General features: G+C 45.0%; 1 protein-coding gene across 10 annotated transcripts in view; it reads right to left on the bottom strand.

The window, feature by feature from the left end:
- Positions 1 to 24,797, bottom strand: part of Wdr20 (WD repeat domain 20) — a 69,251-nt gene that overhangs the window by 32,686 nt on the left and 11,768 nt on the right. The window contains exon 2 of one of the 10 annotated variants that reach the window (XR_872718.3): positions 17,942 to 18,060. The exons of 8 other annotated variants lie outside the window; for them this stretch is intronic. The gene's annotated coding sequence lies outside the window, so the exon portion shown is untranslated. Of the gene's footprint in view, positions 1 to 17,941; positions 18,061 to 24,797 lie in introns of those variants that run through there. One more of the 10 variants, XM_030246901.1, reaches the window with a different exon arrangement.

Here is a 24,797-nt window from a genome sequence, read left to right as displayed (position 1 = left end):
CCTCCATCAGTCCTCTTGGTCATATCTCAGATAAGGATAACAATACTCTTTCCAAGCTCACAAAAAATACCTACTTTGGGGAAAAAGGTGAGCTACAGGCATGTTATCTTAAAACATGAAATCCAAAATAAACTGCCTTATAAAGACTGTTCCATAGTTAGACTTGAGGTTTCCAGTGCCTATCAAGAATTGGTACACAGTCTAATGATGGGCTGGCCCACTCAAGTTCTGGAACTGGAGAAAAACTAAAGCTTTTTGTCTTAGTTAGAATTTTATTGCTGTAGGAGACATCATGACCATGTTTATAAAGGAAAACATTTAATTGGGGCTGGCTTGCAGTGTCAAAAGTTTGGTCCATTATCACCATAGTGGGAAGCATGGCAGCATCCAGGCAGACATGGTGCAGGAAGAGCTAAGAATTCTATGTCTTGATCTGAAGGCAGCTAGGAGGAGCCTGGCTTCTACAGGCAGCCAGGAGGGAACTCTCTTCCACACTGAGTGGAGCTTGAATACAAAGCCCGCCTACACAGTGACACTCTTCCTCCAACAAGGCCACACCTCCTAATCGTGCCGCTGTGTGGGCTACCACACTTTGTGAGCCACAGACATTCTCAGCTATGTTCACTAGCTCCATTTATAACACATAGAGGCAAAGGGGTAACACACAAACAACAGTTGTACAACACATGCAGATGTCAGCAGTCAAACCTCCTTCTACCTCGAGGTAGGTTAACCTTGTAAAGCACCCACACAACTCACCTCCCAGGCCTTTCAGTTCAACAGTCAAATCCAAATCTGTACAAATAGCATTAACTCTATAGAAAGAACTTGGGAGGCAGAGGCAGGTGGGTGAGTTTAAAGTCAGCTTGATCTTCAAAGTGAGTACCAGACCCAAGGCCACACAGAGAAACCGTTTCCAAAACAAACAACAACAAAAAGTCACTATGTAAAGAGCCAAGTATAAGTATACACACGCGCGCGCACACACACGGCATCCACAGATGTGTATATCTACATATATGTATCAGCAAACTAAGAAATCAGTAGGCTTGGACTCACTTGTCTCAGCAGGAATAATAATACCAATCAACTACACAGTCTGGGTGTTTCAAGGGTCAGCATCTTATCTACATTACTGACCACTCTAGCTCCTAACACTGGGCCTGGCACACAGAAAGTGTTACTGAATGTTCGTAACAAAAAAAAAGAATAAAGGAAAAGGAGCCAAGAGATCCAGAAGAGACTCACAGATACAAACATAATCCTGCTGACTAAAATGCTACAACTACCTTCTTCAGTATCCATCTATAAAAACAGAAAGCCAACCAAATAAAACCCAAACCAAACCAAACAAACAAAACCCTTCAAACCTCACAAACTCTACCAGTAAATACTGGTAGGGCCTTTGGAGTTTGCAGTACTGTGTGCACATCAGTTCTTGACCCAGCACACTATGCCTGAGTCACAGCTCCTACTGCTGTACCCAGGGAAACAGCATGAGGCAGAGAGGAACCAAGTGAGAGAGACACGGCAGGCTCAACTGTCCCCATCTCTGTGTGACTGTGTGCTGTTCCACTCTTGCTCAGCTCAGCCGAGATGCACTGATCTCTCTAAAGCGGGGTGATAATGGTGTGGTTCCCAACATAATTGCTGGCGCCTAAAGGGCACACGAGTAAAGTTAATTCCCTTGTGAACACATAAATTCTAACTGTCTTACAGGCTTGTGGACAAACTATAAAGGAAGAAAGCCAGAAGAATTCTTACTGACCTACATTTCTGGCATGCTTCCTTTCCAGTACGACTTTCCAGAGCATGGCACTGCTTTCCCTCCTTAGTTTTAGTTGCTCCTTTGTTCTTGTACACACTAGCACACAGCCCACATTTGCTTGGCATTCCAGATCCATTCACTTTCACCCAAACTAACTTTTGGTGAGGTGCCTCCCAACATGCTCTGATGAGCTGACCTGGGATGAGAGCCTACCACCACATGCCAGAGGTGTTTCAAATGTGCAGCAGCAGCAGTAGCAGGGCTGAGGTAGGGCAGGGAACCAGGTGGAAACAGAGCAATAAAGAGCAAGCTACCAAGAACACAGGCAATCAACGCCATGTCAGATGTGAGTGAGCGCATCCTTCCTGTCAGCTAATGGAAAGGGGTGCTGCTCACAAAAGGCACAACAGTTTGAAGCAACAGTATTCAGAATAGCAACTTAGGGAGGACAGGTGACAGCAAGGGAAGAGGCTGAGGGCCAGGAGAGCAAACTGGCATCTTCTCCCAGGCCCTGCACTGTTAGCAACTGTCTGCTAAGATGACAAGCTTCTGTTGTTATCATATGCCATTTTTCCCAAGGCAGCTTTTCACTAAGAAAATCCCAAACTGCTAGCAATATAAAATCTACTCCTTTTTTTCTCAGAACAGTTTTTCCTCTAAGTTCTTTTGTCCACACCCTCAACTCTTATCTTTCTCTGTCTGACAAATCTCTTTATGTAGCCCAAGCCAATTTGAAACTCCAGAGTGTTCTGCCTCTGCCTCCCAGAGGTTGGGAATAGTCTAGGCATGGGCTGCTTTGCCCAGGTACAGAGCAGGTTTTGTAATGACTCTAATAAGATGCTAAACTGCATCTCTACCACTCTTCATTCTGTGGCATTTTGTGTACAGATTCCTGCTCATCACAAAGAGTCCCTTACTACAAATTGCTGTCCTGGTGTCTCACTTAAGCTAATGAAATACTAATTCCTTCATTAAAGAAAAACTATGAATAAACATTAGATAAATTCAATTTGCACACATTCTAACACCAGATCTCATCACATTAAAATGCTGGCATATTCAAATGACCTATTTTTAATAGATCCTTCTGTTAAATATGCATAGAGGTATGTAGTTCTATTCCAAACAGGACTGCCAATATCTCAAATGGAAGGAAAGAAAATGCTTTTATTTTTGCAAAAGATACCCATTTTAAACTCTAAAAAAACAACTATTTTGTAGGATATGATGGAGGTTGAAGCACCCTGAACTACATAGTGAGTTCCAGGGTAGGCTGGGCTACAGTATGAGACTGTTTTACACCAACCAACCAACCAACCAACCAAGCAGGATGGAGAGAGAGCACAGTTAATACAGTGTTTGTCTAGCAAGCACAAAACTCAGGTTGGACTCTAACATAAAGAGGGATTGATAGCACATTTAAAACCCTAGCACTTGGAAGGCAAGAGAACCAGGAGTTCAAGGTCATCCTTAGCTAAAAGACTGTACTGGAGAGTGGGAAGCATTTCTCAGACTCTCCCTGAAGAAGCTAGGCATGCTAGCATACACTTGTAACCCCAGGTGCAACTCCAGCACCCAGGAGGCAAACACAGGTGTGCTACAGCAAGTCCAGGCCAGACAGGACCTGTCTCAAACAAGTCACACAACAACAACAGTTCACAATAAATTAATAAAAGTTCTCCTTAAAAGAGGCAGGAAGAGGGGAAGTCTGGACCTTTGTAAAAGTACTAAGATAGCACTGGTCAACTAAAGACATCAAGAACCAGGGACTGGTCCGGCATGGTGACACACACCTTTAATCTCAGCACTGAGGAGGTAGAGGCAGGTGAATCTCTGTGAGTTCTAGGCCAGCCTGGTCTACAGAGAGAGCTTCTGTATCGAACAAACAATAGTCAATCAGCAGAGTAATAGTACCTGCAGCTTAAGTCTCACGCAGTTGGCCTCCTGACCTTTAGCAAGCCTTGGGATTATTATATGTGGCAAAGCACACAGATTATTGTTTTACATTTTCCAATTCAAGTTGCTGAGTAACACAAAGCAATCCTCAAATCCCCTGTTATGCAGCAGCCTTTCAAACTCCTTCCAATTCTTACCCTACAGGAAAGAGGGCCCCCAGGGAGACCCAGGAACGGGTTGTGGCTAGGGAGGCCCAGAGACAGGTGGTGGTCAGCCTGTTTCCAGTGCTCATAATCATACTTAAAAAAAAAAAAAAAAAAAAGATTGCACCCATTAATTTCTCTATAGGACTTGAGCTTTGTGTGATAGTACACCTGTGGAAGGCAGGGAGAAATCTGGGGAGTTAGTTTTCTCCTTCCACCATATAGGACCTAAATGGCTTGGTGGCAAGAGCTTTACACACTGTGCCAGCTTGCAGAAGCACACGTTTACCCTTTAACCACAGCAGGCTAACTTCATCTCTTTTCTCTCTTTCTTCAGGGAGGGAGGGAGGGAGGGAGGGAGGGAGGGAGGGAGGGAGGGAGGGAGGGATGGATGGATGGATTGAATGATTGATTGACTGACTGATCGATTGACTGACTGACTGACTGAGATAGGGTCTGTCTAGGTGACACTCTCTCTGTCCAGCCCTGGCTGGCTGGCCTTCAACTCACAGAGATCTACCTCTCTCTGCTGAAAGTACAGAAATGAAAGCACATGCCATAATATTTGACCTTCTCTTCAGTTTTCTGAGACAGTGTCTTGCTACATAGGCAAGACTTGAGGTCTTGAACTCACAGGAATCCTCATGCCTCAGACTCCTGAGAACTGGTCCCTGTTTTCTGTTGTTGTTGTTGTTGCTGTTTTGTTTCTTTGTGTAGCCCTGGCTGTCCTGGAACTAGCTCTGTAGACCAGGCTGGCCTCAAACTCACAGAGATCACCACCTTCTGAATGTTGGGATTAAAAGAGTATGCCACCATCCCTAGCTCAGCTAGACTTTCTACCACTAGGAATTCTAGACTTAACTCTGAAGCATATAGAAAATATATATAATATATACTTACTGGATAGCCAGTTGGTGTGCTTTTTCTATTTATTTATTTATTTATTTATTTATTTATTATATGTAAAGTACACTGTAGCTGTCTTCAGACGCACCAGAAGAGGGCATCAGATCTCATTACGGGTGGTTGTGAGCCACCATGTGGTTGCTGGGGATTTGAACTTCCAACCTTGGGAAGAGCAGTCGGGTGCTCTTACCCACTGAGCCATCTCACCAGCCTGTGCTTTTTCCCAGGAAAGACGCTTTCCCCTGCTGTCAGCATTCTTTAGCTGCCTGTAATTCTTGGTGAAGCTGAGGCCTCATGAGTTTTTCCCTTTCCAAGTTAGTGTGTCTATTGGTGGCCTCCTTATTTAGCTTGTGTTCAGGCATTGTGTTGGCGAGGATTTATGAATGGAGCTTCTGATATTCCCAAGAGACACACCCTCACAGCAAACCCTTTGCCTCTGGCTCTTACACTCTGTCCACCCTCTCTTCTGCAATGATTTCTGAGCCTTACATGCAGGAGTTGTATTGCCAATGTATCTACTGGGACTGGGTTCCACAACTCTGCATTTTCATTGGTTGCAGATTTCTGTTTGTTACAAAGATAGATTTTCTTGCTGCAAGGTGAGAACTACACTTCTCAGGCTAGACCCCAGAGGAGGACGTGCAGGATCTAGTTAGCTCATGCCTTTTTCAAAAATCATGTTTGAATATGCTACAAGGAACACTGCACTGAGAAATAGAGGAGTCTGTCTGTCTTGTAGTCAAGGACCCAAACACTGACAGGATGAGGAACTGTAGAGTAAATTAATATGGACTTCAAAAAAATAATACAGAATCCAGGCATGGTGGCACTGTGAGGTTTTATTTAATCCAGTCCTCAGAAAGGAGAGAAGAGGTAGATGAACTCTGAGTTCAAGGCCTGCCTGGTCTGAATTCTACTGTAGTCAAAGCTACATAATGAGATGCCATCTCATTCATAAATAAATAAACTTGCATGAATAATTTTATATTAAGTGATGACATTTTTGGTTTTACTATATTGCTGTGTTGTCAAAGCAGCAGCAAGAGATTGGTAGGAAGGGTCACTGAATATACTGTACATATTAATGGAGACCAGCTATGAAAACAAGTGGCCAAAAACACTAGAAGGCTACAGCATAAGCAGGAGAGCTGTGCCTCTGCCTTGGCACTAGTGCAGCCCATCATCTCTCTGTCCCTTACAGCTTCTCTCCCCCAGCTACGCTAGCCTGGGAAGGAGACATGGCTTCTTTTATAGCCAAGTCAGCAGGAGCTGCTCACATACTTCTCTTTCCCTACCACATTAAAAAAAGACACAAGTGCATAAAATTTAGTAGCCTTTATACAGTCCTAGTAACTCAACAGTGGGCAATGCAAACTGCAGCCTAGAAGAACAAGCATACATGGCGGCCTCAGTTGGCACCTGAGAGTGTAACTGGCAAACGTCACAAAGACCAGCTTGTCAACATAGAGTGAGCTTTCCTTTCATACAAACCCAACTCCTACAAATTTATTCTTAGAAAATATTTTTCAAGCTGGGCAGAGTGCCTTAGGAAGCTAGAGGAAGACTGTCATGCATTCGAGGCCACGCTGAGCGGCAGAGTGAGTTATGGCCAGGGTAACCTACAAAAAAAGGGGGGGGAGAGAAAGAGGAAGAGGGGGGAGGAAGAAGAGAAAGAGGAGGAAGAAGAAAAGACAAAGGAGGAGAAGAGAGAAAGGGAAAAAGGGAAGGATGAAAGAAAGGAAGGAGAAAGAGGGAGAGAAAGACAAGGGCTGAAAAAGAGCAATGAGTAGTGCAGAAGCCTGGCCACCATGCCTGTTCTGGTCATGGTCTATTGTACTATTTCTCAAAGCACATATTTTCTGCGACTCTATGCTAGGCCATAATATACCTTTAAAACAAGTTTATTTTTATGTTGTGTGTAAGTGTCTATATGTGTGTTTATGAGCTACCACTATGTGGGTGTTGGGAACCAAACCTAGGTCCTCTTTTTCAGCCCTGTCATTCTCTCCCTCTCTTTCTCCTTCACTGGGCTTCCCTGTATGCATAACATGCGAGTGCACATTAAAAATGTCTGAGGTCACCAAAGCAACAAAGAAAGGCGGAAGTCGGTCTCTCGTGCGAGTATGGCTGGTTCAGTATACTTCCTTCTGGCCACAGGACAGACAGTAACTCTTCCTGAAGAGTCTTCTGGAGCCCAGCTACCCCAAGATTGTATCTTGACTTCTTTCCTCTAATACTGATATAAACTATTAACACAAACCTTTCTCAAATGGGCTGAATACTGAGTATTAAAAATTTTTTGGTGGCTATGCCTTCTCTTTTCTGCAGGGAAATGGAGAAGGAGTGGATCTAGGGGAGAGGGGAGGAGGGAGGGAGAAATGAGAGAAATGAAGGCAGGGAAACTTCAGTCAGGATGTATTAAAACAAACAAAAAATAAAGTTTTTTCTTCTTGTTGTATTGGTGGTATCTGCGGCTGAACCCAGGGCCTCCTACATGCTGAGCTATGGCCCTATAGAACTCTATACTCTTCTAGAGGCTTTAGGAAAGCCAAACCAGCTGGACAGTGGCAGTGCACGCCTTTAATCCCAGCACTCGGGAGGCAGAGGCAGGCGGATCTCTGTGAGTTTGAGGTCAGCCTGGTCTACAGAATGAATTCCGGGACAGCCAGGGCTAAACAGAGAGACCCTATCTCAGAGAGGAAGAAGGAGAGGGGGAGGAGAGAGGGAGAGAGGGAGAGAGAGAGAGAAGCCAAACCTTAAGTTATCTTTCATTCGGAAGAAATAGCCTATAGTTCATCTTACATACAACTGGTTTGTTTTTTTTTGGGGGGGGGGTTGGTTTTGGTTTTTTTTGTTGTTGTTATTGTTTTGTTTTTTTGTTTTTTTGTTTTTTTTTTTTTTTGGTTTGGTTTTTCGAGACAGGGTTTCTCTGTATAACCCTGGCTGTCCTGGAACTCACTTTGTATACCAGGCTGGCCTCGAACTCAGAAATTCTCCTGCCTCTGCCTCCTGGGATTAAAGACGTGTGCCACCACGCCTGGCTTCATACAACTGGCTTCATACAACTGTTTTTAAACACTCAGCATTTAAACACTTTAACACTGAAAAGCTAAAAGACACCTGGAAGAGAGAGAGTGAACTGAGTAGAGAAGGTGGTGGACCACAAAGACAGTGCTGCATTAAATGCAGATTAGCAGGCCAAGCCACTTGGAAATCATGGGTTGGATGCAGTGGAGGGCATCTGAAATCCCAATTGTCCTAAGACCAAGGCAGAGGTCAAAAGTCTGAGTACTGCCCAGAGAGGAGAGAGAGCTTCCTCTGGGGAAGGGGAGCACAAACTCCTCACTGAAGACCCAAATCAACCAAAATCTAAGCATGAAGACATGCCAGCAATTGTATGTCTATACAGCTCTTCATTCAAATGCACCTCACGAGCTGGAGATGTGGCTCAGCTGGCAGAGGGCCTGCCTGTATGAACCAGGTATGGTGGCCCGCACCTGTAACCCCAGCACTCAGGACACAGAAGCAGAAGAATCAGAGTTCAAAGCTATCCTTGGCTGTATGTATGACTTTAGGGCCAACCTAGGCTGCACATTGGAGGGTTGGGGGGTGGAGGAGTAGAGAATTCACTGAATGGAGGCTGGATGACCCAGGGTAGGGGAATGCTAGGGCACTGAGGTGGGCGGGGTGGGAGGGGTGGGTGGGTAGAGGAGCACCCTCATAGAGGCAGGGGAGGGGGAAAGGACAGGGGGATTGTGGAGGGGAAACTGGGAAGGGGGAAACTGTTTTGGTTGCAGTTTATTTCTTTGGTTGAAGTTGCTGTATCTTTTTTTCTTACCTGCTGAGGGTAACAGAACTCTGATTTTGTTCACTGTAAATGTACTACACCCAGGAATCTTACACATTCTCTCATCCTCCCCCCTCTATCCTCACTCCCCTACTCCCTGACTCCCCTAACCCCACCTCCACATGCCTACCCCCTCCCCATGCCCACCCCCTTCCCCATACCTGGCAGGTTACAGCAGAGGAAACAAGCCTAGGTCACACTGAGACCTCTCTAAGGGAACAAAGTCTTCACTTCTCAATGTCTTTTGTCTTTTATTGTGATTTTCTTGTTACTACATCATAGAGCAACATCAGGCTGTCAGAATAGACAAGGGTACTGTTTATAACACAAAGTAAAGAAATACAGATGCTTTGCAAAACTCATGGAGCCTAGGATTATGCAAATCCACTCATTTATGTAGAGCAGGGCTCACAGCTCTGTTCTGACCACAGCCCCACTTCATTAGGAGGCAGTGACTAAGTAGGCAGAAGTGAGTTTGGCAAGTTCTCAACACTGCCTGTGTCCTGATCAATTATGGCCAAAGCCCCCGAATGCCTTCTGCAGCTTCACACCTCACCAACTCGGGCAGATGCTCACTACTAAGATTCTGGCCAACAGGAATATATGTGAAATTCTAAACTCTGTATGCAAATATAAGAAAGATGACAGAAATAGGTACCTTTTTATCTTTTGGGTTTGTTTGTTGGTTTGTGACAGGGTCTTAACATATAACTCTGGCTATCATGGAACTTACTATGTAGACTAGGGTGACCTCCAACTCAAAGATCAGCCTGCCTCTGCCTCCTCCGTGCTGGGCTTAAAGGCGTGCAAACACAACCTGCTAGTAGGTAACGTTTTAAAACTAGGCTGCATAGTTATGAAAAGCTAAGCAGCTCAGCTTGGTGTGGCACACACCTGCTCACAGCAAAGGCTAATGCAGCCATAGGCAAAAGCTTACTACCTTCAATGCTCGGGGGACATCTAATCTGTCCCTCCACAGAATGCTGCAACAGATTCAGCTTTCAGTGTGAAGCCTCCTAACACAACGCCCTCCGGGTTTCTTGTGAACAGCAAGTCCAAGCGCATCACTGTTTCACAGCATCCTGAGACCTCACCCCATGTGAATAATGATGAAAGCAAGCCAGGACACAAGCTCCAAAAGCTCCATGAGCCGGGCCCTTCCTTCTCAGTGCACAGCAGACAGAGAAAGGCACTAGGAGACGGCCACTCACATTCAGGAACTGTCCCATTCTAGAAGCCACCTGCCTTCACTACCAGACACTGCTGTGTCTGAATCCCTGGCAACAACATGATTAGTAACACTTTAAAAGGATCTGATCCATTCATTCCTCCTATGAATTCAGATGCACTCTCCACACAGACCCTAACTTGAGAAAACTCCAAAAATGAACAACACTGTATTTCAGAGTCTCTATTACAGTAACATCTGGAGAAAAGACCCTGGCTGAAAACCAACAGTATACTCTGAAGAGTGATTAACAGAGGTGGCACCAGGACACACAGATTTGACTCAGGTTCAGTCCTCTGAGCTCAGACAAGCTACCTGCCTTCCAAATCACTACTGCACAAAATAGAAAAGTGGAGATAACACAAAGGTCCTAGCAGATGCAGCCCGGGGAGTTTGCAGGAGTCAGAACCTGTAAAATGACTAGATGCCTGGCCGGAACCAAGCTAGCTAGTACATACTGACAATCCCTTATCTCAATCAAATGCCCTAGGTTCAGCATCGTCTAAATTTGAGTTCTTTGTTTTGTTTTGTTTTGTTTTGTTTTTTGAGACAGGGTTTCTCTGTGTAGCCCTGGCTGTTCTGGAACTCACTCTGTAGACCAGGCTGGCCTGGAACTCAGAAATCCACCTGCCTCTGCCTCCCAAGTGCTGGGATTAAAGGCGTGTGCCACCACTGCCCGGCTTGAGTTTTTCAAAGTTGAGAATATTTGCATAGACTTTACTAGACAAACATCCCTAACCCAAAAACCCACACTCTGAACTACTCCACAGCCTGACAACTCCTGCCATCACTATTCTGGAGGGCATTCCAACTTAGTAAAGCCCAGATATGGCCGGGCATGCCCAGAAGCTCCAAACCTGTATGTCACTTTAAGTAAATAACACAAATTTGCATTTCTTAAATGTATTCAACCAAGAACTACAGCATAGTCAGCATAGAAACAAACATTTGATCTCTTATATTTTTAAAATATTTTCTATTTAGTTGCCTGTTGAAAATATATAAATGATAAAAAAAAGGTAAGATTTGAAACTAAGAATCAAAGTAAGCAAAATTACATTTTCTAGTCAGCTATAATTTACTGAACTTTATATAGTATAATTTTTGAAGATATAAAATAAACTCAGAAGTCAGATCTGTATAATACACCAACTTATCCATCAGTAAAAGTACAAGTTAATTTATAAAATGAAAACACTGAGTACCTCTATTACCATATGTGTTTCTGTCCACCCAACCCCCACCCTGCAGGGAGGTCATAACCTTAATCCATGACCCACCTTGCCTGACAGCAGATGATAAAACCCCTATTTCTGTTTTGTTTGAGACAGGCCGAGGGTGACCCTGAACCTCTGACCTTCCTGCCTCTGTCCCCCGAGCCCTGGGATGATGATGTGTCAGCCACATTCTGGAGGAGAGGCTGGTGAAGAATAGCATCAGACAGGCCTCGGTGGCTTTCCTTGCCTGGTTTACTAAAAGCCACCATGCCTAACACAATATATGATCTTCATAGAGCCCCCAAAGGAGCCAGATGTAGAGGTGTACATTTATATGCCCAGCTGCTTGGGAGGGCGATATGACAGGACCACTGAGTCAGTCCATAAGGTCAAGGCCAATCTGCAAAACAGTGAAAATAAAATCCAGGTATGGCAGGCCATGTCCAGAAGCCCACCACTAGGGAGACTGGAACAGAAGAACTATCAGAACCAGGGTAACCTGGGCTACACAGTAAGACCCTGTCTCAAAAAACCACAATTAACATAGTGGTGCAGACCTGTAATCCCTGCCTTCAAGAGGCTAAGATGGAAGGATGACTGAAGGTTGCAGGCTAGCCTGGGGTACATATTAAATTTCCAATCCAGTGAGACACTAGCTCAAAAACAGCAGCAGGAGCAGCAACAGCAACAAAATCAGTAAGCAGTAACAATAACAAGTACTGAAGACAAAACAAAACAAAACCCAAGGCCAGGGTTCAGAGGGCATCTGGAGGCTTACAGGCAAACAAGAACACTGACACAAAAGGCCCTGCCTGGGCTTAGCCCCCTTCCAGACCTCATCTATCTGCTTACCTGTATCCCTTAAAGTATTGTTTACAGAGCCAGTGAGGTGGCTCGGCAGGTAAGGGCACCTGCTGCCAAGCCTGACAACCTGAGGTCAATCCCCATACACGGACTCCACAAGTTGTCTGACTTCCACATGCTTGCCAATGGCAGACACTCACCAACAAAACAAATAAATGTAAGTAGAGAAATTTTAATCCTTTAAAACAGATTGGCAAATATTGAAAACAGTGTTTTCCTAAATTCTATGAGCCACTTAAGAAAAACCAACCTGGGAGAGTGTTAAGGAAATCTCAATGTGCAGGCAACTCATCAGAAGCTCTGGCTGACTTGACCTGGGCCTGAGATGGGCTGAGTCTTCAAGCCCTAGCCGCTGATGCTAGATCACTCAGAGGTATGAAACCAACTAGATTAAAGGGCACCCAGCAGCTAAGAGTCCACTCCTCAGAACTGTTTGTGGATAGAGAAATACACTTTTTGCAGTTACAGAAGACTTCTGTGTTGACTACTGTGGTTTGAGAACAGGAAATAGATTTGGTTTTCCCATACAGCAGCCTGTATTATGTGATATCATAAATGTGAAAATGCAGCTGGCAATATGACTTCAAAGGCCCGTCTCATCTCCTAACTCTGACACAGTCCAAGTGAGTGACTATTAAGAAAAGGAGTGTCGCCGGGCGTGGTGGCGCACGCCTTTAATCCCAGCACTTGGGAGGCAGAGGCAGGTGGATTTCTGAGTTCGAGGCCAGCCTGGTCTACAAAGTGAGTTCCAGGACAGCTAGGGCTATACAGAGAAACCCTGTCTCAAAAAACCAAAAAAAAAAAAAAAAAAAAAAAAAAAGAAAAGGAGTGTCAGCCGGGCGGTGGTGCCTTTAATCCCAGCACTCGGGAGGCAGAGGCAGGCGGATTTCTGAGTTCCAGGCCAGCCTGGTCTACAGAGTGAGTTCCAGGACAGCCAGGGCTATACAGAGAAACCCTGTCTCAGGGGAAAAAAAAGAAAAAGAAAAGGAGTGTATGTCCCTGATTTTTAGGAAAAGGCCCGGGGCTGGTTAAGAGCACCACCTGCTCTTCCAGAGGTCCTGAGTTCAATTTGCAGCAACCACATGGTAGCTCACAATGGGATCTGCCCTCTTCTGGCCTGCAGACACACATTCAGGCAGAACACTGTATACATACCAAATAAATAAATCTTAAAAAAAAAAAATTTCTTTTTCATTTCCTTTCTTTGAGATAAGGCCTTACTGTATAGCCCTGGCTGGCCTTGAACTCACAGAGGTCTGCCTACCTTTGCCTCCCAGGTACAGAGATAAAGGTACATCCCATCATAGCTAATGTTTCTCTGCTTTGATTTTTGAGGCAGTGTCTTACAATGCAGCCCAAGCTATCTTAGAATGTATTCAGCCTATGGTGACTTTGAATTCTTGATCCTTCTACTTCAGCTTCCCAAGTGCTGGGGTTACAGGTGTGCACTATCAAAACAGCTACATATTTAAAAACTGGGTGCCAAGGTGCAAAGATACTAATGTGGTTCAAAGTTTTTATAGTCTGGCAGTTTTTTAAACAAATAGCCAGGCATGGTGGCGCACACCTTTAATCCCAGCACTGAAGAGGCAGAGGCAGGTGGATCTCTGTGATTTTTGAGACCAGCCTGGTCTACATAGTTCTAGGATAACAAGAGCTACATAGTGAGACCCTGTCTCAAAACAAACAAACAAAATATGTATAGGAGGTTTGCCTGCATATATGTATGTGCATCATATGCATGCCTGGTGCCCTAAGAGGGCAGAAGGAGGGAATTGTATCCCCTGGAACTGGAGTTACAGACACTTGTGGGCTGCCATGTGGTAGGCACTAGGAACCAAACTTGGATCTTCTGCAAGAGCAGAAAATGCTCTTAGTGGCTGTTTTTGTGGAAGTTTTTGTATGTGTAAGAAGTAACTATTCAAACAGTATTATAGGCAAGCAGAAAGCTGTGGTGAGACACCGAAGAGAAAACTGAAACAAGCATACAAAAGCAGCAGTGAGTTCACACAATTAGTCCAATCTCCGTGAGAGACAGCTCCTCACAGGGGAGCTTATTCAGTGGCTCAGCTTGGATTTGATGTTATCAAAATAGTGAGCCATCACAGGCATGTTGGTAAAAGTGGTGGCTAAGAACAGACTGGACAATGGTTAAGGCCAGGCTAAGTGACATGGAAACAGAAAGCAAAGAGCAAAGCAGGAAAGCATCATCACTAACCAACTAACAGCTGACCACAAAACCTGGTCTTACCACTGCAGCCATAAAGGACTTCTGCTCTACCAGGAAAGTCCCATGAAGACTGCCAACAACAGACGGGAATAGAGGTGTTACTGTGTGACCAAACTTCTGGACAGAAGCAACACACATGCCTGTTCACCCCAGATAAGAAGCCTAGGACAGACCAAAGTACAAATATACCAAAGGCCGACGTGGTGAGCAGTGAGTTTTATTTTTATTCAGTTACTTATAGGAGGAGTATAGGTTAGGGTCACTTACAGGAGCAGAAATGATACAAAGACAGCTGCATCACTAAAGCCCACCCTAGCATGACAGCTCACAAAAGCTGGGAACCTGGAGCACACTGCAGGCAGCACAGCAGGTTGGAGTGTGTCCTGTCCAGGTGCCTCAGGAGACTTAAATCTCTCATAAGCAGCTGTCCAGTATCTGTTTCCCCCCAGAGTCTTCAGGTTTATTGTTTATTCTGGGAGGGAAGAGGGCCTGGTGAATCTGGTCAGTTTCAGGGATGTCCAAAGGCTATTTTGAGTCGTTTCTCTTCCTAATAAAGAACTTCCATGGAGGATGGGATGTTTCAATCTCTCAGGAAACTGTTTCACAACAGGTACAGCAGCATCAAGCCTTATTCCTAACTATACCAGCTAAGCGAATGTAAGCAGGCACTAGCCAACAGATCTCAAACGGTCTCAATGCAGGAAGAGGAGGGGATGCTTATGTCTCCAGTTTTTATGTATGAGCCTTAAATGTGCTCCATATTGCTACTCAGCCATTACTACTTCTGACTACTTCTGATCTTTGCATCTTCATTTATAAACTAAAAATACACAAAATTTGTTTTCACACAATGTTTAACCATAAACATACAGATGTTAAAATTTGCATTTTGGTGGCGATTGAATTATACTTATAATTTTGTGTCTTATAGCATAGGCTGTCTCCAGAGGCAGGGAAGGAAGAAAAACTACATATTGTGTGAACTTACTGTTGGTTATTTCTGGTTTTCTTTTGGCCAGAACCTGGGGCCTTTTATTTGATAAGCAATTAATTGTTCTACCCATTGAGCCACATGGCCACATGCTCACCTCCAATACTGGTTATTTGTAAAGAGAACACAGTGCCTGGGGCCAGGATGTGGGAGACTTTTTATTGCATGTCCTTTAAATTTGGAACCAGGTTGAAGTGAAAGTTTCTGGTTGTGTCACGTGATACAGACCCACAAGGTGTTTTGCTGAGGCAAGACCCATGGAATAACACGTAATGTTTGAAGAGAGTATAAGTGGGACTCAATGGACAATGGCTAGGCCCTTGCAAGGCTGGCTGTGCAACTCTTTATCGGTCTCTCAACTTCACTGATCTTCATTCACTTGAGAGAGAGAGGCACATCAGAGAACTCATGGCATTCTGGCTGGTCCTGGCCACTTCTGCTGACTCGTGCCAATTCAGCAGAAGCCTGGAGGTTTCTGCTGGACCCTACCATTGCTAATTTGTGTTGGGTGCCACTTCTGAACTGGACTGTTGGTATCCTGACACTACTAAACTGGACTGCTAATACCCCGACAAATGGAGATTAGAATCACCCCCGAGAACTACTTCTAAACAGGTCCACATCCCCTTGTCCTATTTACCATCTTTTCTCCCCTACCTCTGGACAGTGGGCTAGAAAGAGATTTGGGGGGAACACGTGTCAAAATGTTTGAAAACCCTTACTAATGTAGGTTTTAAAAAATCTTAGCCTAGAGCAGGGCGTGGTGGCTTAATCCCAGCACTTGGGAGGCAGAGGCAGGTGGATTTCTGAGTTCGAGGCCAGCCTGATCTACAAAGTGAGTTCCAGGACAGCCAGGGCTATACAGAGAGACCCTGTCTGGGGGGGAGGGGGGGGAACGGACAAACTTAGCCTACACCATGTAAATGTACTGACTTTTTAAACAACAAAACAGGCCTACCAAGCAGTCACCAACACTTATGTCCCACGTAGAAAATTTGTTATGAACTCAGCTTAGATAAGCCCTGTCACAGTTCACAGTATTCACAGTTCAGCCAGTATTCTCTAAATTCTACTCTAAGTGCCAGGTACTGCTTTAGACTCTAAGGTCTCAAGAATAACGATGATGAATACCTCTTTGTGTAAGATCAGGAGGCACAAACAGTTGGCTGAGATTCAGATAGTAAAAAGGACTATGAAGAAACGTCAGCCAAACTGGATGGCACTCATTTTCACACTCTGATTTAGCTGATTTAGAAGGGTTACCATGAGTTCAACACCATCTTGAGCTACAGGACAACCATGACTTTGTACAGAATGAAACCCTGTTGAAGGGAAAAGCTATTCCCATGCCACAGCCCAAAAAGGGACTGAGGTAAGATGGCAGTCCCTGTCTGGAAAGGAGTAGCATAGTCACATAGAGACAGACACTGTCTTAGTTATTTTTCTGTTACTGTGATAAAACAACTGATCAAGGTAATCTATACAGAAAGCATTATTTTGTGGCTTATGGTTCCAGAGGGTTAGAGCCCATGATGGCAGAGCAAAGGCACAGTGGTAAGGACAACTGAGAGCTCATGTCTTGATCCACAAGCTGGAGGCAGAGGCTGGAAATGGTGTAAGTATTGAAACTTCAAAACACATCCCCAGTGACACACCTCCTCCAACAATGTCACATCTGCCAATCCTTCCAGAACAGTTCCATCAACTTGAAACCATAGACTCAAACATATGAGCCTATGGAGGCCATTCTCACTCAACCCACCACAGTGAGAAATCAGAAGGTGAGGGAGCCAGCCTGGTAGCTCCACAGGCAAACAACCTAGTCAAGGGGAACACAAATCAAGGTGCTGTTCTGGTAATAAAGGGTGGATAAGCTCCCCTTTAGAGAACAGGACAAAAGGGATAAAAGCACAAAAGAATAAGTGTCAAGAAAATTAACACTATCAAGGGGATGAAGTGGAAGCCAGTGAATTAGAAAAAGAATGGAAGAACTGCAAATAGAGAAGGCAAGCGCTCACTCAGGTAGCTCGAGTAAGTCAGGGTTGTCTGTTCATTTGCAGCGCTGCAGGTGAGAGCATGCATGCTAGGCACACAGCTTACACTGAGCTACAGTCCCAGCAAAGTACTTTTTGGGTTTTCCTGGTAGAATCAGCAAGAATCAATACTCTAAGCATGGTAGACTTTGTATATAATCTCAGAAGTTGGCAGATAAAGAGGATCGCAAGTTCAAGGTCATGTTTGGCTACATACCCAGTGTGAGGCCAGCCTGAGACACATGAGACCTTGCTTCAATAACAAACATCACTGAAATACTTTAAGCCTGAGAATGACATCACATTTTTAAAGATCACTCATTCTAATAACTGGGGAGAGTCAGCATAGGAGGGAGCAGGAGGCGGCGAGCCATGAGGCAGAGGCCATAGCTGTTGGGGTCACAGACAACAAGAGCAGCGCACACAAGTCAGCACTCGACATGCTTTTAAAAAGAACCCACAGCCGGGTGGTGGTGGCGCACACCTTTAATCCCAGCACTCGGGAGGCAGAGGCAGGCAGATTTCTGAGTTCGAGGCCAGCCTGGTCTACAAAGTGAGTTCCAGGACAGCCAGAGCTACACAGAGAAATCCTGTCTCGAAAAAAAACAAAACAAACAAACAAAAGAACCCACAAGAAACTGAGTGAACCTAGGACAAAGGGAGAGAAGCACAATGACGATGGAATCAGAAGGGCTCAGTAGAGGGCAAAGACAAGGGTCAGTGAGATGGCTCAGCAGGTAACGGGGCTTGCCACTAACCTTAAGTCTTAAGACTGAGTTCTTTTCTTGGGACCCATATGATGGAAAGAGAAAGCCAACTCCCAAAAGTTGTCCTCAGACCTCCTCTACTGTGCCATGTGTGTGTCCTTCCTCACCCCCTACCAAGTAAATAAATGGAATTATTAAAAAAAAACTTTAATAATGAACAACATTCTGGGCTGGGAGATGGTTCTGTAAATAGAGCTGCTTGCTCTACAGCTCTGGTGACCTGAGTTCAAGCTCTAGAACCCACAGCAGAAGGGATTCAACTCCACAAAGCTGCCCTCTGATCTCTGCACATACCCTAGCATGCACACATACTCACCCAATAATTTTAAAAGAAAAAGTACATTAAGGAACTAAAGCCTGTTTGCTTAGAATCAAGAGTTAAAGAGTGATTAGAACTGAAATAACAAACTACTCAGGTCCTACATTCTTGTTACAACTTAATATTCATCAAGATATAAGGAGATCTCACACAGACACCCACACAGGCAATGCATATTAAAGGAGGGGGGGGAGGAGGGGGAGGAGGGGGGGAGGAGGAGGAAGAGGAGGAGAAGGAGGAGGAGGAGAGAAAAGGAGGAGAGGGGAGGGGAGGGGAGGGGAGGGGAGGGGAACAAAACTAAAGGAATAAAGAGCAAACTAAAAAAACAGAAAAGGAAACTGAGTATTGGGGGCAAGGGGTAGCAGAGAGACAGAGTCTCACTATGACCCAAGCTGGAACTTAACATGCAGCAATCCTCATGCCCCAGCCCCTTGGGTACTGAGATTGCAAGCATTAGCCACCACACTGAACTTGGAAAAAAAATTCTGGTTTCTCTGTGTAGCCTTAGCTGTTCTGAAACTCACTTTGTAGACCAGGTTGGCCTTGAATTCAATCTCACAGAGCTCCACCTGCCTCTCTCTCTGCCTCCCTGCCTCCCAAGTGCTGACATTAAAGGCATGTGCCACTGCCATCCATCACTGAAAAGAACATTTAACGGGCAAATCTTGTAAATCTGTTTGGAAGGGGAAAAAATCTGAATGAAGAGGGTAAAGCCCAAGCCAGTGACAGGGCCTAGCAGCCACCTAAGCCAAAGCAGACATCTAGAGCAGGTCGGATGGAATACTGCAGGCCAGGAGGAAAGCCACAGTTTTATACAGAGATGGCTACATCTAGGACTAGAGCATTACATGGCCTGGAAAGCAGAGGGCAACAGGACCTGCAGAAGGAACTGGCAAAACAGCTCTCTATCAAGAAAGAAGATCTACAGCTGAAGATGAGTGAGGCAGATCTTGGCTGAAGCATATGTCAGTTTAAGTTTTAATTGCCCTAACTGATTTGTGCTCTCACAGAAATACCCACTAGGTTCATTTACTGTAATAGATAATTTTCCTAGGGGAAAAAGGGATAAAACAAAGTATTTCAGGAACAAAAAGGAAATATGATTTCACATGCAGCTAAGAAACAGAATTGAGAAAGGAATTAAGACTAAGGCACTGAGGAAACAACTAAAACCTAGGCTAAAGACAAGAAGCCAGAGAGACATGGGCCAGAAAGCTCAAAAGTCAGGACAGGGTGGGCAAGATGAATGGATAGGTTAAAGTGCTTGCTGCACAGGCTTGAGGTCCTGAGTGCTATCCCTGACGTGAAACCCACAGGGCAGAAAAGAGAGAAGCAACTGCTTAAAGCTACCCTCGGACCTCCATATGCACACCACTGCATGCTTGCCCCATGCACATGCACAACCACTAATACAAATAAAGTCAGAATTTAAAGTGCTAATTCAAACCAAGGTGAAACACACCTATAATCCCATGACACAGGTGGCTGAGGCAGGCAAGAGGACAGAGAGTTCAGGGACAGCTTGGAATACATACAAGGTTCAAGGCTAGCCCAAGGTATATATAGCAAGCGCCTGGCTTAAAAGTAATAAATACAGGTAAGGCACACAGGTAAGACTGCTCAACAGCTAAGGGCTGTTAACATTTATGGCCTAGCCTAATGGCCTGAGTGGATCCCCAGGATCCACCTGGTGGGAAGAAAGTATCAACTCTCACAAACTGTTCTCTAACAAGCATGCATGCTGTGACATGCCCATGTCCCACCAAACACAAACTAAAATAAATAAAAATGTAAAATTAATAATAAGCTAACAATGGCACCAAACGCTGCTGAGAAGCTGAGTGGATCCAGTGGGTTTGATGGCAACAAGCTGAACAACCAGGGCCATGTTGAGTTTGACCCTGAGAGCCAAAGTCAACTAGAGTCAACAGGTAATGGGTTATGAAAATACACTGAAGCTAAAATATCCCAGCTGATGGTAAGCCCCTGAGCATCACTGTAACAGTGTCAGAGGCAGCCTGGGACCACAGGAGCTACAGAACCAAGCAGCCACTGTGCTTGACAGCCAGGAAGTAAGAATGAAACCACAGAGGTTGGCTGAGACAAAGCCGTTTATAACAAGCAGAGGCAACCAAGAAATCAGAGCAGACCCAAGAGAAAGAAAAGTGAGCCGCAGTGGTGGTCACGCCTTTAATCCCAGCACTTGGAAGACAGAGGCAGGTGAGCGCATCTGAGTTCCAGGACAGACAGAGCTACACAGAGAAACCCAGTCTCAAAAAAACAAAAAGAAAAGAAAAGGAAGTCGGGTTCTAAGTGGCCATCAAGAGGGTGACAGGACTGAGCTTCGGGCTCTGAGCAGCTGCTCCACCTGCCCTCAGCTCACGGAAACGCTGTTGGGCACATCAAGGGAAGCCCTGAGGTCAACAGCTACTACTTTTAGTTAGGTGGGATGCTACTGCCTTCACTCTTGCTCGCTGCATGCACACCTAGGTCACAATCTGAGGCGGGCAACAAAAGCAGCTGTATAGCTCCTATCACTAACAGGAAAGAGGTATTCTTTCTGGAAGGTCAAGTATGGACTTCTCCACCTCCTATTCCCACCCCCATCTCCCACCCCCAAGACTCCAGGATAAGGAACTCAAAGTGACAAATCGAGCTTCAGGCATTCAGAACACTAAATTTCTCCTGGGTTAGCCCAGAAGACCTTGAATGTTCTCCTGGGTTAGCCAAGAAGCCAGGCCGCTGACTAATTTCTGAAAGTTTCTCAACCCGTACAAAAGGGGCTAGCAAGCCCACCTGCACCAATGACAGGTAACACAGCACTTACAGCTAGTGAAAAGAGTAGAAAGACTACCTGACTCATTCAAGAGGGTCCTTAGGGACTATAAACCAACTCTTTTCTTTCTTTCCGTCTCTATTTATTGAGACAGAGTCTCTCTGTACCCGTCTGGTCTCAAATGCACAGCAATCACCCTGCCTGTACTTCCTCAGTGCTAGAATTAAAGGTGTGAGTGAGCCTCCAGAATTGTCTCAAATCTGAGGCCAGCCTGGAGTACATACTGAGATCCTGTCTCAAAGTACATAGATAGGAAAGTAAATAAAATTTAACAATAAAAGTCAAGACAACGGGCTGGTGAGATGGCTCAGTGGGTAAGAGCACCCAACCGCTCTTCCGAAGGTCCAGAGTTCAAATCCCAGCAACCACATGGTGGCTCACAACCATCCGTAACGAGATCTGACTCCCTCCTCTGGAGTGTCTGAAGACAGCTACAGTGTACTTACATATAATCAATAAATAAATCTTTAAAAAAAAAAAGTCAAGACAACATGTTTACTATGTACTAACAGTGTAATGGATATGGACAAATAAAGTATGGTTTCTGCCCTTAAGATCAGCCTTAAGGGGACAAGGCAAAAACAAAACCGGGAGGACTGTGTGAAGAGGGAGAGGAGTACAGGGGTTGGCCTGCAGAGCAGACAGGACCAAGTGTGCCCGACCCAGGGCGCTGCACTCACCACAGACCCTCAGTGGAGCTCAAGCCTCTCCCAGTTGCCTCATCAGTATCTAGGTGCAGACCGTTGTCCTATGTGGCATGGCATTTCCCAGTTCCAGAGCCATCTCCAGAGCAATGAGGGTAGTAGATAACCTAAAGGAGTGGCTAAGGAAGACTGGAATAATGTGCATTTCTAGTGGCATCAGAAACGGGTTAGTGATCCAAGTTGGGACAGTAAATACAAGAGGCTTCTGAGAAGTAACCTCGTTCTTCGGAGAAACTGAGTGCTGGTCTCCCTCTAGCCCATGGGGTGCAGAGAGCCTCGCACCCCTCCACCAAGTGCCCACAGCAGCGTGGCTGGCAGGCTAATGGAAAGCAGAGCCAAGTGAATCTTATCAAACCCTGTCCATTTTCTCAATATAATCCAATCCATCCTGAGCCTGGGCTCCCTGTTACTTATTACATGACACTGGGTGCTCAGCTCATAAACCACCAACCAATCAGCTCAGCAACTCACTTTTTGTAGCACACTTCAATTTTCAACTTTTACTTCCAAGAGAGTCCAAAATTTCATCACTATTAAAATATAAGTCATTTCCCTCTTATATAAACCTTGGAGAACTGCAGCTAGATAAACTGGTTAACTGTGGCTCAAAACTCTACAAAAACAGGGACTGTAAAAATGGTTCAGTTACAACCTGGTCTACAGAGAAGTTCCAGGACAGCCAGGGCCACGAGAGAAACCCTGTCTCAAGCAAGCAAGCAAGCAAGCAAGGCTCAGTGCTTCCGAGCTCACCCGGTCAGTATGCACAGCTGCTCACTATGCAAGCAGTTCAGACACCCAGCACTTAGGTAGGGAAAAGGCTGGGTGCAGCAGCCGCACCTCTTACCCAGCACCAGGACGGCGGGGACAGGAGGATCCCTGGTGTGGCCAGCCATCCAGCACAACCAGCAAACTCCAGGTTCAGTGAGAGAAGCAACTCAAAAAATAAGAGAAAAGCTGGGCATGGTGGCACACACCTTTCATCCCAGTACTCTGTCTTAGGAGGCAGAGGCAGACAGATCTCTGAAGTCAAGGCCAGCCTCGACTACAGAGTTCCAGGACAGGGTTGTTACACAGAGAGACCCTGTCTTGAACAATCAAATAAGTAAATACATAAAAATAAACAAAATAAATGAGGTAGACACCCAATGCTGGCCTCTGGTCCACACAGATGAACACATAAATACATACATATTTTAACACAAAATTATAAAAATGTATTTAAAAATTTACAAATTTGTAAAAGTAAAATTCCTCATTGAGTCCATCCCACCACAAGCAAAGGTCAAATTAGAATAGGAAGGTAGGAGACAGTCTGTAAATTACAGCACAGACAAAATGTTAATCTAATGAGGAATTTATCATTTTTATTTTTTTAGAGGCAGGGTCTAACTATGTAGCTCTGGTTGACCCAGAATTGCTACACTGACCAGGCTACCTTAGACCTCAAAGAGAGCTGGCCACCTTCCTCTGCCTCTGTGCTAGGATTAAACGCATGCACCACCATGACCTGCTACAGGGTCTCACTATATAGTTCAGACTAGAGTCAGACTCTCTTAATCCTCCTGCCCAACCTCCCCAGTGCTGAAGCCACAAGAGTGTAGCACCATACTGCAATTCAGTTCATTTCTTAATGTCTTCTGTTGAATAATCAAACAGGACCATAGTTCATAATTCTGTACAACTAACTTCACTGAAAAAAACAAAAAGGAAATGTTCTCTAAAATATTAAAATACACACATCTTGTTATCCATCTTTAGATGTGTGTGTGAGGAGAACAGAGGACAACACTGAGTGTTTTTCCTCAACCACTCTCCACTGTCTTTGTTTGAGACAGGTCTCAGTGAGCCTGAGGCTGACTCAAGATGAGCTAGTGAGCCCCAGGATCTGCCTGTCTAGCCACCTCCCCTCCCCACCCTAGTACTGGGGCTACAGGCACAGCACTGCTGACTGGGCCTGACTTCTGACCAGGGTTTTGGGGCTCCGAGCTCAAATCCTCTTACTTATACGGCAGGCACTTACTAACTGTAAAGTTTCCTTCACTCTACAGTCAAACCAACTAGTGACAAGCCCACTGTTGTGCTCCTTGCAGAGTCCCACTTACATCGCTGGCATCACCTCCAAGGTAGTAACTACAGCAGCAAGCTTGCCATCAGTGCCTGGTGGACATGCTTCCCAACACATGCAGTAAGCCTCAGGGGTGGGGAGATGGCAACACGGGTACAGACAGTGAACTGCTGCTGCAGGGGCCTGGAGCTCCATCCCAACACCCGCTCCAGAGGCTCACAAACACCTGTATAACTCCAGCTCCAAAGAACCAATGCCTCTCACCTCTACAAGCACATGCATACACGAGCATATAATTAGAAATAGTAAAATTAAATCTTAAAAACGCGACTGACATTCATGACTGTTTCACTGATTTCAGACATGTTCTCTGCGTCTTAATTTTTTTTAGAGTTATTTAATTTTTATATGACAAACTCCTGGAACAGGAGTTAGAGATGGCTGTGAGCTGCCATGTGGGTGCTAAGAACCCAACCTGGGCTCTCTGAATGAGCTGCAGTGCTCTGAACCACAAAGCCATCTCTCCAGCTCACTATATGCTTTTTCTTGCTGCTCAAATCTACCCATAGATCATTCATTGCTAGTCTCCTATTTGAGTTCAAGAGATGCAAGATCTAGCCAGGTGTGGTGGCGCATGCCTTTAATCCCAGCACTCGGGAGGCAGAGGCAGACTGATTTCTGAGTTCGAGGTCAGCCTGGTCTACAGAGTGAGTTCCAGGACAGCCAGGGCTACACAGAGAAACCCTGTCTCGAAAAACCAAAAAAAAAAAAAAAAGAGATGCAAGATCTACTAGAGAGATAAGTATTCTTTACTTTAAATAACTAAGGTGCTTTCCACTCAAGATGCAAGATTCTAAAGTAAGAAAAAAATCTAATCACTAGTTCAGAAGTCAGTAAGTAGTTCTTTTTTTGTTTGTTTTTAT

This window comes from Mus musculus, chromosome 12 (genome assembly GCF_000001635.26).
Source record: "Mus musculus strain C57BL/6J chromosome 12, GRCm38.p6 C57BL/6J".
Taxonomy (NCBI): Eukaryota; Metazoa; Chordata; class Mammalia; order Rodentia; family Muridae; genus Mus; species Mus musculus.
Note: the sequence above shows the minus strand (reverse complement) of the source record. Positions and strands in the feature narration are given on the sequence as shown.